At 40.1% G+C, this 15,796-nt stretch overlaps 1 protein-coding gene across 4 annotated transcripts in view; it reads left to right on the forward strand.

Moving 5' to 3' along the window:
- The window catches only part of PIGU (phosphatidylinositol glycan anchor biosynthesis class U), a 100,290-nt gene that overhangs the window by 740 nt on the left and 83,754 nt on the right, over window positions 1-15,796 (forward strand). The gene's annotated exons all lie outside the window — the stretch shown is intronic.

The following is a 15,796-nucleotide window of genomic DNA, read 5'->3' on the forward strand; positions in this document are numbered from 1 at the left end:
CACAGACCAGAATACAGTTTTAGTTTAAAGATGGCAACCCCGTCAAATTAAACATAAACAAAGGTATTTATACTAATGCTGAGGGACACTATGCAAATGTGTACTGTGTGTACCTATAAAAATGTGTGAGAAGCACTGTTGAGTGGCTTCTCTTTCCAAAACCTTTGGATAAGCAGATACTTTTAAAAGAATCTGTAACATAACCTGGTACCTTTCACTGTGCTACTAGATGGTGATGTTAAAATTTATATAAGCTATTGTAGGACACTAGGTTAGGTAAGACTACTGTAACAATATTTTAAAAGGAAGCCAAAGCTTTAGTTCCAACAATGAATTAATTCTGCTTTCATCTATATCTTTTGAACATATCAGATAAGATACTAAGAAATAGAATTATATAACCCTACATTATAATCTTACATCATATCACTAAAATATGGAGATGCTATATTTGTTTAAAAACCTCTCTCGAGGCATTTTTAAGGACATGTTTACACTCTTGCCTTCTTGACTCCTAAGTCTATCCAAAGGAGCTCAGAGCTGACCTTTGGCCATCTGCACTTCCGTTGATTTCAAAACACAGAAGAAGCAGAAAACGCCCCAGGCTAGTCAGTACTGTGTCTTGCATCAGTGTGTGCCTTCAAAAAATGTTTTACTATTGATACTTCGACAGAATGACTTCCAAAGTAACAACAATTAAAAAAAAAACCCAACCCCCCCAAACCCAAACTCCATACAAAATGGAAAGAGAAGAAATTGCTAATATACCTGTCCCATCATGCTTTCTGTTCAAGTTGCATGCTTTTGTTCGGTTGATTGTAAAAATAACAAAAATGACCATTAGCAAGAATAGAAGCAACAAGCTTCCCAGAGATCTTTCTGCACTTAACAGATTCTGTAAGCTAGGATAGTGAATAACAGCTTGGTATATGCTACTGCAGCAATTGGTAGAGGTGAGAGACCTTCATGAATAGAATCTGAAGTAACAAAGATGCTGCTTTGAATCTGGGAGGCAGAGGGAGGGAAGAATTCCCAGTGGTACTCGTGAACTTCTGTTTACATGTCATCCACGTAATATACCTCCATACCCATGCTTGAAATTTTGTTTCAGTTTTTCCTGTACTTAATAATCCAGGGGTGTTTTGTGTTGTGGAATTCTTCAAAGATCAAGCATTGCCAAATGCATTTTTCTTTCTGTATGGTGATCTTTCTGTTACATGAGCCTTATGGTCCTCACCTCCACTCCATGGTCCAACAGGTTTCACAGCTTTGCAAATCTTCGACTTTATTTGCATTGTGCAGTGGTAAATTGTAAATCTCTCTTAGTTCTCCCCATCACCTTCTCCCACAAAATGAGACATGCTGTACTTCAAAATATTAATGATCATGCGAACAAATCATGCCCCAAACATTTGCTTATAACCTGCTCTTTAAAAGGGCTGGAGGGGATCAGCAGACTTATTGCGACATATTTAGATAAAGTAACTTCTATTTCACAAGTCATTTAACCTTTGAGGTGCCTAAGAGTCTCTTTATTGCTTTTGTTGTAGCAAATTATTCTAGCTGCATGTCCAAATGTTGGGAACTGCCCTGTCTGGTGAAGTCGGGTTCTTATCATAATCATACTGAAAGTGTTTCAGTTGAGGAGACACAAAATAAAGGAAGAGCTAAAAAGAATTAAGTTGTTGGCTAAAATTATAGTATAAGAATTACTAAATGAATAAATTGCCATGTCACAGAGACTAAAAATCTTCCCCCACTTGCATTAACTACAGCACAAAAATGCCCTTGGCAGTTTTTTTTTTCTGTTATGTCCTCATAACAAGGCCTTCATCTTATTCTCAGCCCATAAATGAGATGGCCTTCGCTTGTCCTTAGATGTTCCAGATTAATATTTTCCTTCTTCTTCCAGTGCTCTCCAAGGGCAGATTTGTTAGGCTTGGTCACCTTTATTTTGGAGAGAGGTCGGGTGACTGAAATGATTTGAAGCAGCAGCAGCAGATGGGAACTGGCAATAGGAACAGATAATGTTATGCGGGCAGCTTTTAATGTCTGCTTAAGGATGAATGGCTAGTACTTCAACTCAGCAGTGGGGAAAGGATCTGTGAAGGGGGAAAGATTGCTACTGAACTTGACAATCCAGCTGTATAAATCTGAACCTTCTTTTTTTATTGAAAAGTTTTATACAAATTTAGTATTACAATACAATAACCCTCCCTCCCTCCACCCCAACCCTCCCCCCCTCACTTCCCAGAGCTGATTACAGGGTTAAAAATAAGTAAACAAATTCTAACTAAGCTTATCCAACTATACCAATAACCAAATCCCTAAAATACTTTAACTCAAATACAAACAAATCCCAATTTAAACTATAAGTTAATCAAAAACTAAATGATACTTTCTAATCCCATATTTATTCTGTACAAAATTTATCCATCTTTTCCACACCGAGATGTATCTTTCTTGTGAATGATCCTTCAAATAGGCAGAAATTTTGGCCATTTCTGCTAAATTAGCAACTTTAAACAACCATTCTTCTATGGTAGGCAAAGAATCTTTCCACCAATATTGCCCAACCAATAATCTTGCCGCCATAATAAGATTCAACATTAAAATAGTTTCTTTAACATCACAATCTTCAACAATACCTAACAAAAACAATTGTGGTATAAACTTTATCTTTCTATTAAAAATCTTCTGAATGTTCCACCAAATCTTAATCCAAAAAGCTTTTATATTTCTACACGTCCACCAAATATGATAATAGGTTGCATCTAAGCAACCACATCTCCAACACTTAGGCTGTAAGTTAGGATACATACGAGACAATTTTTGTGGATCCAAATGCCACCTATAAAACATTTTATAAAAATTTTCTCGTAAATTTTGAGCCTGAGTAAACTTCACATTCCCAACCCAAATTGCCTCCCATGTATCTAGTAAAATCGGCTCTTGAAAATTTTGGGCCCATTTTATCATACAATCTTTGACTAATTCCGTCTCTGAATCCAATTCCACTAATACATTATAAACTGTTTTTATATGAGCTCAACTTTGATCTCTAATTTATTTTATCAAATTGTCATCTTCTAAAGCAGTGGTTCTCAACCTGTGGGTCGGGACCCCATTTGGGGTCGAACGACCATTTCATGGGGGTCGTCAAACAAGGCTGTCCGCCATTTTTCCCCCCTTTTCTTTGGCCACGCCCCTGGCACCCGGTGATGTATAAGTGGTTGAGGGTCACCACAACATGGGGAACTGTATTATGGGGTCGTGGCATTAGAAAGGTTGAGAACCACTGTTCTAAAGTAATACCAACTTTTTGGTCTAAACTCCATCTATCTAACAATTGTCTATACTGAAACCAAGAGTAAACAATATTATCTTGCCTTAATTCATCTAACGATTTTAACTGCCAATCCTTCCCTTCCAATTAAAGCAATTGGTTATAAGAAGGAAATATCCCTGAAAGGATGACCCAATTGGTCATAGGTCATCTACTTGAGTTCTAAATGTAGTTTCTCCCGCACTACACAGTACAAGAAAAACAAGTCTAAAAAGAAGGTTCAGATTGGTCTTATAACCAATTTTGTGACAAACATCTGTTAAGATCATTACCTACAGAGATTTCAGAGAAATAACACGTTCAAGTTAACTTAAGAACAAGTCTACATTTAACAACCTAATAGACTTAAGGTTATATTGCTCTCGTGGAGATAACTAAGAATGGAAAAAATGTTTATTTCATTTATTTATAAGTGCTAAATTTCAGGAAAGATACCCACATTTAATCTATTCAGCTAGGGGTTCTTTGCCTAGGAACTTGCTCATTATTGCACCTTCCTAACTGGATTATTGTGAACATAATGTGTGTTTGTATATGTGTGTGTGAGAGAAAGGAAGAATTCTGTGTGTGACTTCAAACTCTTTTGGAAGAAAGGTATGGGGGGAAAATGTAATTATGTGAGCTAATACACTAACATTTCTAAAGTACAATCTGTCTATATGTCTGGATATTAGTAGTGATACCAATAACTGAGCCACAAATTCAGGAATATATACATATATATGTGAAGCGGTTTTATTACTTGGAGAAGCAAAGCTAATAGCTGCTTTTGGCTGCCTTCTCTTTAAAGGAGATACAGCAGCACATTTGGTCAGAATGCAGTTAGCCTCCAAGGTGTATTCACTTTGATATCACTTGTATTATTATCCTGACCACTGAGTCATCTCTACAGTATTATGATCTCATTGTGCATTTTGTCTTTTTGCAGTTCAATGTTAAAGTCTTCTGCACACAAACTTGAATTTCACACGATGGAATTTTTCTCCCACCATTAGTGACACCAATCACATGCTTGTGAACGGCTTGGCTCAGAACCTACCCTAGTTTGATGTGCTATCAATCATTTTGTAGCCATCCACAGCACACTTTCAAATCACTCTATTAATAGTGCATTGGCAAAAATAGTAGGTGTTGACATGCTGATACACATAGCTTTTTTTGTGGGGGAGATGGAAAAAAGACTCCTGCCTGGGTTACTCTGAATGAGAAAACTCATTATGATAACATTTATTTCTGTGCAGCAAATAATAGCCCAATTAAGATTAACCTGCAAAAAAAGAGGTAGGTAGTTTACTGAAGAAATGAAGTTTGCAACTGCAGTTCTTTTCATCAATATTATGTGTACATTCTATATACAAAAAGCATGCACATAAAAATGCATATGTACAAATACATTGCGGAGCAAGTGATTATTTTAAGAATCAAACTCTTATTTCAGTATTATTTGTTAATGTGCACCACAATTTCTATTCAGGTGTTTAAGGTTGACCAACATTAGAAAAAAAGGTATTTTTATATTGTTTTCCTTTATCTTTTTAATAAAATAAAACAAAGTGAAAAAACATAGTGATATAAAAAAAACAGTACAACATCAGTAGCAAAAAGCCCATGCTACAGGCTAGAGAGGGATTTTAAAAAAAATGCAGGAAGAGGCTAATTGCAAAGCCGTTACATATCATTTGTAAGAAAACTGCTTTCTGTGACCATGTTTTTTCTCTTTATGTTTCCTGATGCTTCTAACAACAGGTCCAACTTGCTTCATCTGCACAGCATAGTTAGCATGCTGTGTCATCTCCCCCTGATTCTTTAGGATTGTGAGCCTTATTGTTTGGTACCAATTCTTCTGAGTCATGCAAATGTGGTTGCAGTGCTGTAAAGCAGGTGGGTAAGTTTTTCTTGTCAGAGTGGCAGAGTTTAGTGCCACTCCCTGCTGTGTCTCCAGTCCCTGCTACCACATGACCTGCACAATCTATTCTGTTGGGTAATGTCACAAGTTCATGCAGCTGAGAAATACAAATACTGTAGTAAAAATACAGTAATTGATGTGACTGTCTTTATTTGTTAAAACATCAAGTTTCATCTATTACAAAATGCCACCAAAATAATGGGATAGAGTGGATGGCTATGGCAACAGCCAAGCAAATGGAAGATGATCAATATGTGTTTGTGTCTGTGTGTGTGTGTGTGTGTGTGTGTGAGAGAGAGAGAGAGAGAGAGAGAGAGAGAGAGAGAGTTGAATATAATAAATATGATTATGAAATAATAATAATAATAATAATAATACACATGACTGGATAATCAAGTGCCTAGAAATAACAGGAGTCAGTAGAAACATCAGAAAATTTGTGCAAAGATCGATGGCACAATGGAAGACACAGTTGCAGATCAATGGTGAGAGACTGGAAGAGGTTAATATCAAGAGAGGAATATTTCAAGGAGATTCATTGTCACCATTACTATTTGTTATTGCACTGTTTCCTCTGTCAACAATACTGAATAACTCAGGACATGGCTATCAAACATCAAAAACATCTACCAGACTATCCCATCTCCTTTACATGGATGATCTGAAGCTGTATGGAAAAACATCATCTGAAATAGAATCGCTGCTCAACACTGTCCGTATATATAGCCAAGATATTGTAATGGAGTTTGGCTTGGACAAATGTGCCACACTTACTATCAAACAAGGAAAAATAGTGAAAACTGAAGGAATCAAGATGCCCCACGAAAATAACATTAAGAGTCTGGATGAGGAAGATACTACAAATACTTGGGTATCCTTCAAGCTGACAACATCAAGCACACTGAAGTCAAGAAAAAGATTAGAGGTGAATACATCAAGAGAGTGAAGAAGATCTTAAAGTCCAAACTCAATGGAGGAAATACCATAAAGGCAATCAACACCTGGGCAAATCCAGCAATCAGTCATTAGGTACACAGCTGGAATAGTGGACTGGACTCAAGCAGAACTAAAAGCAATGGATAGGAAGACCAGAAAAATAATGACAATGAATCATGCCCTTCATCCACGCAGTGACATTGACAGACTTTATCTACCAAGGCAAATAGGTGGGCGTGGAATGGCTTTGGAAGAATATCTGAAGAACAATGATGAAGATGCACTGAAATTAGTATATCAGGAAGGCTTACTGACTACTGGAGAGACCAAACTGGCCTACAAGAAAGACCAAATGAAGAACAGAATAGAAGCATGGGAAGACAAAGCACTACATGGCCAATACATTAAAAAAATAGCTGGGAAAGCAGATAATAACAAGACCTGGCAATGGCTAAGAGCAGGAAAATTGAAGAAAGAGACCGAGGGACTAATTCTGGCTGCACAAGACCAAGCCTTAAGGACAAATGCATATAAAGTCAAAATTGAGAAGACAGCAACAGACAGTAAGTGCCGCCTATGCAAAGAAGCTGAAGAAACAGTGGACCACCTGGTAAGCTGTTGCAAGAAGATTGCACAGACTGACTACAAGCAGCGGCATGACAAAGTAGCAACAATGGTGCATTGGAAGATCTGCAAAAAATATCATTTGCCTGTAAGCAAAAACTGGTGGGATCATAAAATAGAGAAAGTCATAGAAAATGATAAAATTAAACTGCTCTGGGACTTCAGAATTCAAACAGACAAGCACCTGCAACATAACACTCCAGACTTAACAATTGTCGATAAGAAAGACAAAAAAGTCTGGTTAGTGGACGTGGCAGTGCCTGGAGACAGCAGAATAGACGAGAAAGAACTGGAGAAGATAACAAAATACAAAGACCTACAAATAGAAATAGAAAGACTGTGGCAAAAGCAAGCAAGGGTAGTACCAATAGTCATAGGCTCCTTGGGTGCAATCCCAAAACAACTGGAGCACCACTTGAACACCATTGGCATTGACAAATTCGCTATTAGTCAATTGCAAAAGGCAGCCTTACTAGGAACTGCTTCCATCCTGCGACAATACCTGTAATACCATCAAACATCCACATCTGCCTATCCCAGGTCCTGGGTAAGGACTCGATAGGTAGACAAAATGCCAAATGTAGTCTGAACATCTGGCTGACTGTGCGATGATTAATAATAATAATAATAATAATAATAACAACAATAATAATAATAGTAATGATAAAATTGGAAGGGACCTTGGAAGTCATCTAGTCCAACCCCCTGCTCAGGCAGGAAACCCTATACATTTTGGACAAAAGGCTGTCCAGTTTATTCTTAAAAACTTCCAGTGTTGGAGCATTCACCGCTTCTGGAGGCAGGTTGTTCCACTGGTTAATTGTTCTAACTGTCAGGAAGTTTCTCCTTAGTTCTAGGTTGCTTCTCTCTTGGTTAGTTTCAACCCATTGCTTCTTGTCCTGCCTTCAGGTGCTTTGGAAATAGCTTGACTCCCTCTTCTTTGTGGCAGCCCCTGAGATATTGGAACACTGCTATCATGTCCCCCCTTGTCCTTCTCTTCATTAAACTAGACATACCCAATTCCAGCAACCGTTCCTTATATGTTTTAGCCTCCAGTCCCCTAATCATCTTTGTTGCTCTTCTCTGTACTCTTTCTAGAGTCTCAACATTTTTTTTACATCGCGGTGACCAAAACTGGATGCAAGTATTCCAAGTGTGGCCTTATGAAGGCATTGTAAAGTGGTATTAATACTTCACGTGATCTTGATTCTATCCCTCTGTTATTGCAGCCTAGCACAGTGTTGGCTTTTTTGGCAGCTAAAGCACATTGCTGGCTCATATTTAAATGATTGTCCACTAGGACTCCGAGATCCCTCTCACAGTTACTACTATTGAGCAAGGTACCCCCTATACTATACCTGTACATTTGGTTTTTCTTGCCTAAATGTAGAACCTTACTTTTTTCACCATTGAATTTCATTTTGTTAGATAGCGCCCAGTGTTCAAGTCTGTCCAGATCCTCCTGTATCCTAAGCCTGTCTTCTGGAGTGTTGGCTATTCCTGCCAGCTTGGTGTTGTCTGCAAATTTGATAAGTTCCTCATCTATCCCCTCGTCCAGATCGTTGATGAAGATGTTGAAGAGCACTGGGCCCAGAACAGAGCCCTGGGGCACCCCACTGCCCACTTCCCTCCATGTAGATGCAATTCCATTGAGGACCACACACTTAGTACGGCCAGTCATCCAGCTACGGATCCATCTGGTGGTGATGCTGTCTAACCCGCATTTTTCTATCTTCTCAAGTAGTAGGTTGTGGTCTACTTTGTCAAATGCCTTACTGAAGTCTAAGTAAATTATATCCATAGCATTCCTCTGCTCCACTAATTTTGTCACTTGGTCAAAGAATGCAATAAGATTTGTTTGGCATGATCTGTTTTTGACAAACCCACGTTGGCTTTTAGTAATGACTTTGTTTACCTGTAGGTGTTCGCTGATTCGTTGTTTGATTATCTTTTCCAGAATCTTCCCAGGTATTGAGGTCAGGCTGATAGGTCTGTAATTTCCTGGGTCCTTTTTTCCCCCTTTTTTGAAGATGGGAACTACATCAGCTCTTTTCTAGTCCTCTGGTAGTTCCCCAGTGCTCCAGGATCTTTGAAAAATATAATTCAGTGGTTCTGAGATCACATCTGCCAGTTCCTTAAGAACCTTGGGGTGTAATCCATCTGGTCCTGGTGATTTGAACTCGTCTAGGCTGGACAGGAGTTCACTTACCATTTTCTTGCCTATCTTAACTTGTATTTTTATTTTGTTTTTTATGGCACTATTTTTGATAGTTTGGTCTCTTTTTTCCCTTTGTGTAAAGACAGATGTGAAAAACGAGTTAAATACTTCTGCTTTCTCCCTGTTGCTTGTCACCTTCTTGCCACTTTCACCCACTAATGAACCAATCATTTCCTTCACTTTTTTCTTGTTCTTTACATGTTGAAAGAAGCTTTTTTTGTTATTTTTGACTTTGGTTGCAAGCCTTAGTTCATTTTGAGCCTTAGCTTTCCTCATTTCGTCTTTGCAGGCTTGGGCTATTTGCTGATATTCTGACTTAGTTATGTGTCCCTCTTTCCACTTTCTATACTTGTCCTTTTTATCTTTCAATTTATCAGACAGTTCTTTATGCAGCCATGCTGGTTTCTTTTGAGAGCTGTTATTTTTCCTCTTTGTTGGTATTGTGCTAGACTGGGCCTTTATTATCTCACTTTTCAAAATTTCCCAAGCCTCTTGAGTTGATTTAACTCAACTGAGTTCATTTAAAGTAGAAGATAATTTTTCATGACTGAGGTCCCCAATTAACATTTTGGCAGGCTGAGACTCAGAGTGGATAGATTTTATCAGGCCTAGAATATTTTTCACTAATTTCCTTAAATTTTATATTGCAGTTTTGTCTGTTTGTCTACCTCAAAATAGTGGACACAGACTTGAAATTTTCAAAACTTGAACCACTGAATTGTAGAGTAAGAGCTCCTGGTTCAGCCATGGCCCTAGAGCCACTAAGATACAAAAGTGTCTTATTTAGAATTCTTAATCAGGAACAGCGGGTGAAACTATTCCCAAGGGTTTTTTCCTAATTCCAGGTGCCCCCTGCTGTAGTAACCCCACAGATGATTTCCAATTCTTCATAGACTGCAGCAGAAACTAATTAAAACTGCTTGAGCAAATACCTAAAATTATAAAAAGAACTCAACAAGACCTGAAGAGTAGTAAAGGAAACAAAGGTTGTGGAAACTGAATGATTTGTGTGTACATGTGTTTCTTCTTGGTATTTGCATAGTCTCCTAGTTATGATAGTTAGAAGACGCCAGATGGTCATGTTTGATTACTCAGGGCTTTTGTTTTAATCTGCAATCAAACCATATATCATTTAATCACACATTAATTGATTATTACATTATCAATTTTCAATGCCTTGTGTTGTAGTATTTCTCAGTTGAATCCTTACTGCTAAATAGTAAAGGAACTCAGCATTGTGCACACTATCCCAATTTAAATGAGGATGGGAAAGAGAAATGCAATATCAGGGGACAAAGATGACAACATTACAGAGAGCTACTCTTCTAAAAAGGCACTTTGAGACTGTACTGGTATAGGGAATGACCTTGGGAACCAGGAGTGCCTTAGACTAGACAACTCTCATACAAAAAGAATCCACAGAGACAAAGAGGATGTGGGAAGCATTTCAGAGGGGACTCTCACTAGTTTTCCAGAGAGTAAAAGGAAAGGAGAGGAGGAATACTTTCAGACTTGCAAGAGTTTGTTAGTGTAATCTTTCAATAAAGGTAGAACTGATATTCATTGTACGTCTTGTCTGGACTACCTTGAAGGGCTAACATCAATCTTGCAAGTCTGAAAGTGTTCCTTAGAACAGGGGTCCCCAACCCCAGGGCCATGGACTGGCACTGGGCCACGGCACACCAGAAACTGGTCTGTGCAAACCAGTGAAGCCTCATCTGTGGCATGCAGGGCGCATGCAAAACCAAGCCCCCTCCAGACGGGGAAAAACCTCTCTCCAAGGAACCAGTCCCTGGTGCCCAAAAGGTTGGGGGACACTGCCTAGAATCTCGGTGAGTGGCAATAGTGGCCAGTTTTTTCTGGGATTGGAAGCTAAGCTGGGCTTGGTGAATGTTTGGATGACATACCACCAGTAATACCAGGGCCGTAGACTACACTAAGAAGCAAAAAAACATCTGAGAAGAAGGCAATAGCAAACAATCACCATGCTGTTGCATGCACACAATCATCAGAAGTCAAGCTTGGTTTGAGGGCAATAGTACTTTTGTTTTATTACATAATATTGCAAAATAAACATAAGGATCTTTCAGTTATGATACCAAGCCGTGGCATGAAAATGTAGGCAGAAAAATGCCTCCTATCCAATATTGCAGTTCACTGTCATCCACTGAAATGAAATACTCACATTGCACACAGATTCTTTCTGGCTTCCTCCAAGTAACAGATTTTACACCAAAGGTGCCATTCATGCTTTTTACCAGTGGAAAAGTTGCTTTTATTAGACATTTCCTCAACTCTTATGGCTCCAGTGTTGCACTGAAATTCCAAAGTTTACTCATTTATTTTTTTAAGCATGCCTTTTAATTTGTACAAAGCAGCAGGACGCAGGAATACTTTTCTTGATACTGCCAAACAGCACTGAACAGGAAGAAGCTGTCATCTATTTTTGTTTGTTGATGTCCTTGGGTCAGTTACTGGCTAGACAAATATGCTTGTGTAATCCCATGGTGTGGTGGGGGAGCAGAGAGGTTGCAAATCATTTCAGCAATACTGGAAACCTGGTTGGCTACATGTCTTGGTTCATATTGCTTTGAACTCTTTTGAGGGGACACGTAAGTCTTCTACTAATCCCTTCAGATACCTAGGTCTGGTGTAGATCTCATCTTTAGTGTTAAATGTTTAACACTAAGGTCTCTGCATTGATTTGCAATGATTACCTGAAAGATGATGAGCATGAATCCTTGGCATAAGAATGCTGACAAGCCCAACCAAATTTTACAAATTTGTGAAAGCTCTAGGGAGATATCAGTGATGGTGACAATTTTCTTAATATTGTTTGTCGGCCTTTTCTTTGGGAGTAGGGTGTATGTGGGGGAGTGTGCCTACAAAGCAGTCTTGATCCCTGGCAATAAAGAACCGCAATTTTCTTGGCAACATTTTTAGAAGTAGCTGGCCCTTGCTTTCTTCCTAGGGCTGAGAGAGAATGACTGGCACAAAGTTTACCAGCTGTCAGCCCTTCACATTAAATTAAACAAATAAATCAATGCCATGTAGGTCAGTACTACTTTTATTGTAAAGCTATAGCAATAGAATCTTGCAAGTCTGAATGAGCTTCCCTCCTTCCTCCCTTTACCTTCATATGAAATAGGGAAGAACTTGCCTGAAACATTTACTCAAATTGCGTTCTTGTCCCTGACTCTGGCCTCTTTTATCTGACTGTTGCTTTCCTCCTATTCCTCAAGCCATTCCCTATGCCCTCTACACCAGTCTTCAGTTCCTTCGACCCAGTGGTGGGATTCAAATATGTGAACAACTGGTTCTCTGTGTGGATGCCGCTTCCAGAAATCCATTCTGGGGCTGGTCAACAAAAAATTAGCTACCGGTTCTGCCGAGCTGGTGTGAACCAGCTGAATTCCACCATTGCTTTGACCATGTTATCTTTCTGGCTCAATTTAGGGGCTGAGGGTGAAATCCAGGATTGTGGTAGATTTTTTATTAATATTATTGGTTATCCTGTTGAGCATTGAAGAATTTGTCAAATAGACTGTCAATCAATTTATTAGTCTCCAACTCCATCTTCTCTGCCTATTAGGAGTATAGGCAGTCTTGACTTCCAGAAACCAAAATATGCTCTCATCTTTTAATCTCATCAAAGAGTTTATGGGAGCAAATGACAAAATCTTTGATATGTGGCAGGAAAAGTGAAAGAAAAACTTGTAACTAAACTTTCCTCATCTGTAAATTGTTTTGGACCATTTCCCATACTGATCAGGGATTATCAATCAATTATATATCCGGAGACTCTCTGATTTGGGAAAACCAATGTAACTGTCTTTTCTCATGAAAGTCCAAAGACTTTTTCTAGATCCCTTCTCTATAGAGATTTCATTGTGAATTTTAGGATTTACCAGAGAGTCATAATCTGTTTCTGTTTCTATCTGTTTAAAAGTTCTTCCCAAGCAGCTCTTTGTCCCAGCTAGCAGTATCTATGAAGGTCAAACTTAATTTCTAAAGCATGGCCTATAAATAGTTCACCTGTAAACACTGCACTAAGGCCACATAAATTAGTTTAGCTATGGGTTAAGCCAGCGGTTCTCAACCTGTGGTTCGCGACCCTTTTGGGGGTCGCACGAGCCTTTCACAGGGATTGCCTAAGACCATTGGAAAAGACATATTTCCGATGGTCTTAGGCAGGGCTTGTCAACCACCTTCTCTCCCTCCCCCCCACTCCACCTCACTTGTTTTTGGAAAATATGCTGCTTGGCGCCAGTCTGCACGAACTCTACCAAATGTTCCCTGCAGGGGGCACATGAAGAGCGCAGGCGCAGAGCAAGGCCCCGCCCTCCCCAGAGACTCATTGTGCAGCAACCGGATTAACTTTTTCTCGTGCACACAGGTCAGCGAAGGGGAGGCCGCCGCAGCACCGAACTCCTGCGCCTATCAGCTGGCAACCCCCGAACTTGTGCTTGTCAGCCGGGAGGTCTGGTGATGGCCACCAGTCTCCTTTGTCACCCCACCCGTCCTCGTTTCCTCCTCCGCCCGTTCATGTCGAGCCCGCCGGGGCTTGACAGGGAGAGAGGGAGGGAAGGAGGAAGGGACTCCTCCTCCTCCTTCAAAGCACAATCGGTTTCCCAAGGGCACCACAATCCTCACGAAAGCGGAGGGGAGAAGCAAAGGGGGTGAGAAAGCTTGCGGCGGACACGAAGGAGCACCTGTCAGCGTTGGTGATGGGAAATTCCCCACAAACCCAGGGAAGGGGTGGAGAAAAGGAGCCCCCTTTGGGAGGAAACCGCCACCTTCTTCTCCTTGGCTTTGCGCTCTTCTGTTCCTCGGCAGCCAGGCTGCCAAGCCTCTGCTAGCTGGAACTTCCTTTTCTTCCCTCCCTCTTGATCTCTTCCTCCTTCCCTCCCTCTCCCATTGTCCCTTCCTTCCTTCCTTCCTTCCTTCCTTCCTTCCTTCCTTCCTTCCTTCCTTCCTTTCTTTTGCCTCCCTCTTTGTCCCTCCTTCCCTCTCTCTCTCCCCTTGTCCCTTCCTTCCTTCCTTCCTTCCTTCCTTCCTTCCTTCCTTCCTTCCTTCCTTCCTTCTTTCCTTTCGTTCACCTCCCTCTTTGTCCCTCCTTCCCTCCCTCTTTCCCCTTGTCCCTTCCATCCTTCCTTCCTTCCATCTTGTCCAGGATCGGGGCAAACCTCTACAGCTGATCCGTGCTTCTGCAAAGCAGTCCAGAAGCGCAGATCAGCTGTAGCTGCTCTCCTTGGCTCCTGCCCAGCAAATTTGCTTGAGCTTTGCTAGAAAACATGCCGCTTGCTAATTTAGCAGAAGCGTGAATCAGCTGTAGCCCGGCGCTGATCCTGGAGCTTCTGCTAACTTAGCAAGCGGCATGTCTTCTGGCGAAGCTGAGCAAGTGAGCTGGGCAGAGCTCTCTTCTGCCTGTGCACAGGCAGGTTTGGCATGTCACCATAGCCACCGGCAGCAAAGCCCCCAGCCACACTGGCAGCCTATCCCCCTCCTCTTGTCCCTTCCTGGCCATTGATCACGTGACCCTGAGACACTGTGAACAACATAAGTATGAATCAGTTGTCAAGCATCCGAATGTAAATCACATGACCCTGGAGATGCTGCAACAATCATAAGTGTGAAAAATGATCATAATTTGCTTTTTCAGTGCTGTTGTAACTTCAAACAGTCACTAAGCGAATTGTTGTAAGTCGAGGACTACCTATACTTTCCCATTTTTTCCTTTTTTTGGTCAAGTTTTTGATACCCCCCGCCAGCTGGATGGGGGGTTGGGGGTCACCACAACATGAGGAACTGTATTAAAGGTCACAGCATTAGGAAAGTTGAGAACCACTGGGTTAAGCTGACCTTAAATTGAAGGAAACTCTTATCAACTCAGCTTATTTGCTCATGTATCTCAATGTTAATTGACTGGTGTTGGCTCTTCAAGGTTCAAACAGAAATATTTTCCATCTACTAGCAAGATAATTTTAACTAAGAAATGGGATTAAATTTAGGGAGTTTTCATATGTCCTACACCACTGAGGTGTATTTTTGCTCCCCCTTAGTGGAAACTAGAGAAGGGCAAATCTGAAAACTTAAAATATTAAATTTTGATCTGGCCTTGGGAAACTCAACTTATTTCATCTTCAATGAAATTAAAATAAAATTAAGTGAACCAAGTATCAAATATTAGGATTATGTCTCATGTAGTTAATATTTAAGTAATGTAAGTTGTTTACAATTTTTTGATGAATGCTGCAGTCTTTGGATTGGAAATCCCTATTATAGGAATCAAGTATGACCCTTTGGGAGGTGAGGGAGAGGGGGAGGGAAGGGATCCTATTATGGTCCTAGCATTAATGGAATCTGAATCTGAAAATTAATCCTAGAATAATTCTAGAGTTGTCCAGCATGCAGATCTTTGCTAATAAATGGATGATTATTGGTTGACATGATTGAAAATCACCACACTCCCCAACGAATTACATTTAAAGACTTCCATCTCTGATTCTGTGTCTCAGTTTGGAGCCACCATATTCTCCATCAGTAGCCCGGAAAACCATGGCAACAAAATGTGGCTTTCTTTCATTTGGAGTTGCCTGCATTTGACTATGAGTTACATGTACAGCTGATTTTAGATTGAGGTCTATTCTTGGCTAAACAACAGGTACAAAAAAGGCAAAAATAAGTTTAAAACTAGATTGAAAATGTGATTAATTAATGAGTTACTCAGATTTCTCTTTGGGCCACAGTAAATCCTGCAATTCAC

Source organism: Crotalus tigris, unplaced genomic scaffold (assembly GCF_016545835.1).
Source record: "Crotalus tigris isolate CLP2741 ecotype Arizona unplaced genomic scaffold, ASM1654583v1 scf7180000024281.4978605, whole genome shotgun sequence".
NCBI classification, from domain to species: Eukaryota; Metazoa; Chordata; class Lepidosauria; order Squamata; family Viperidae; genus Crotalus; species Crotalus tigris.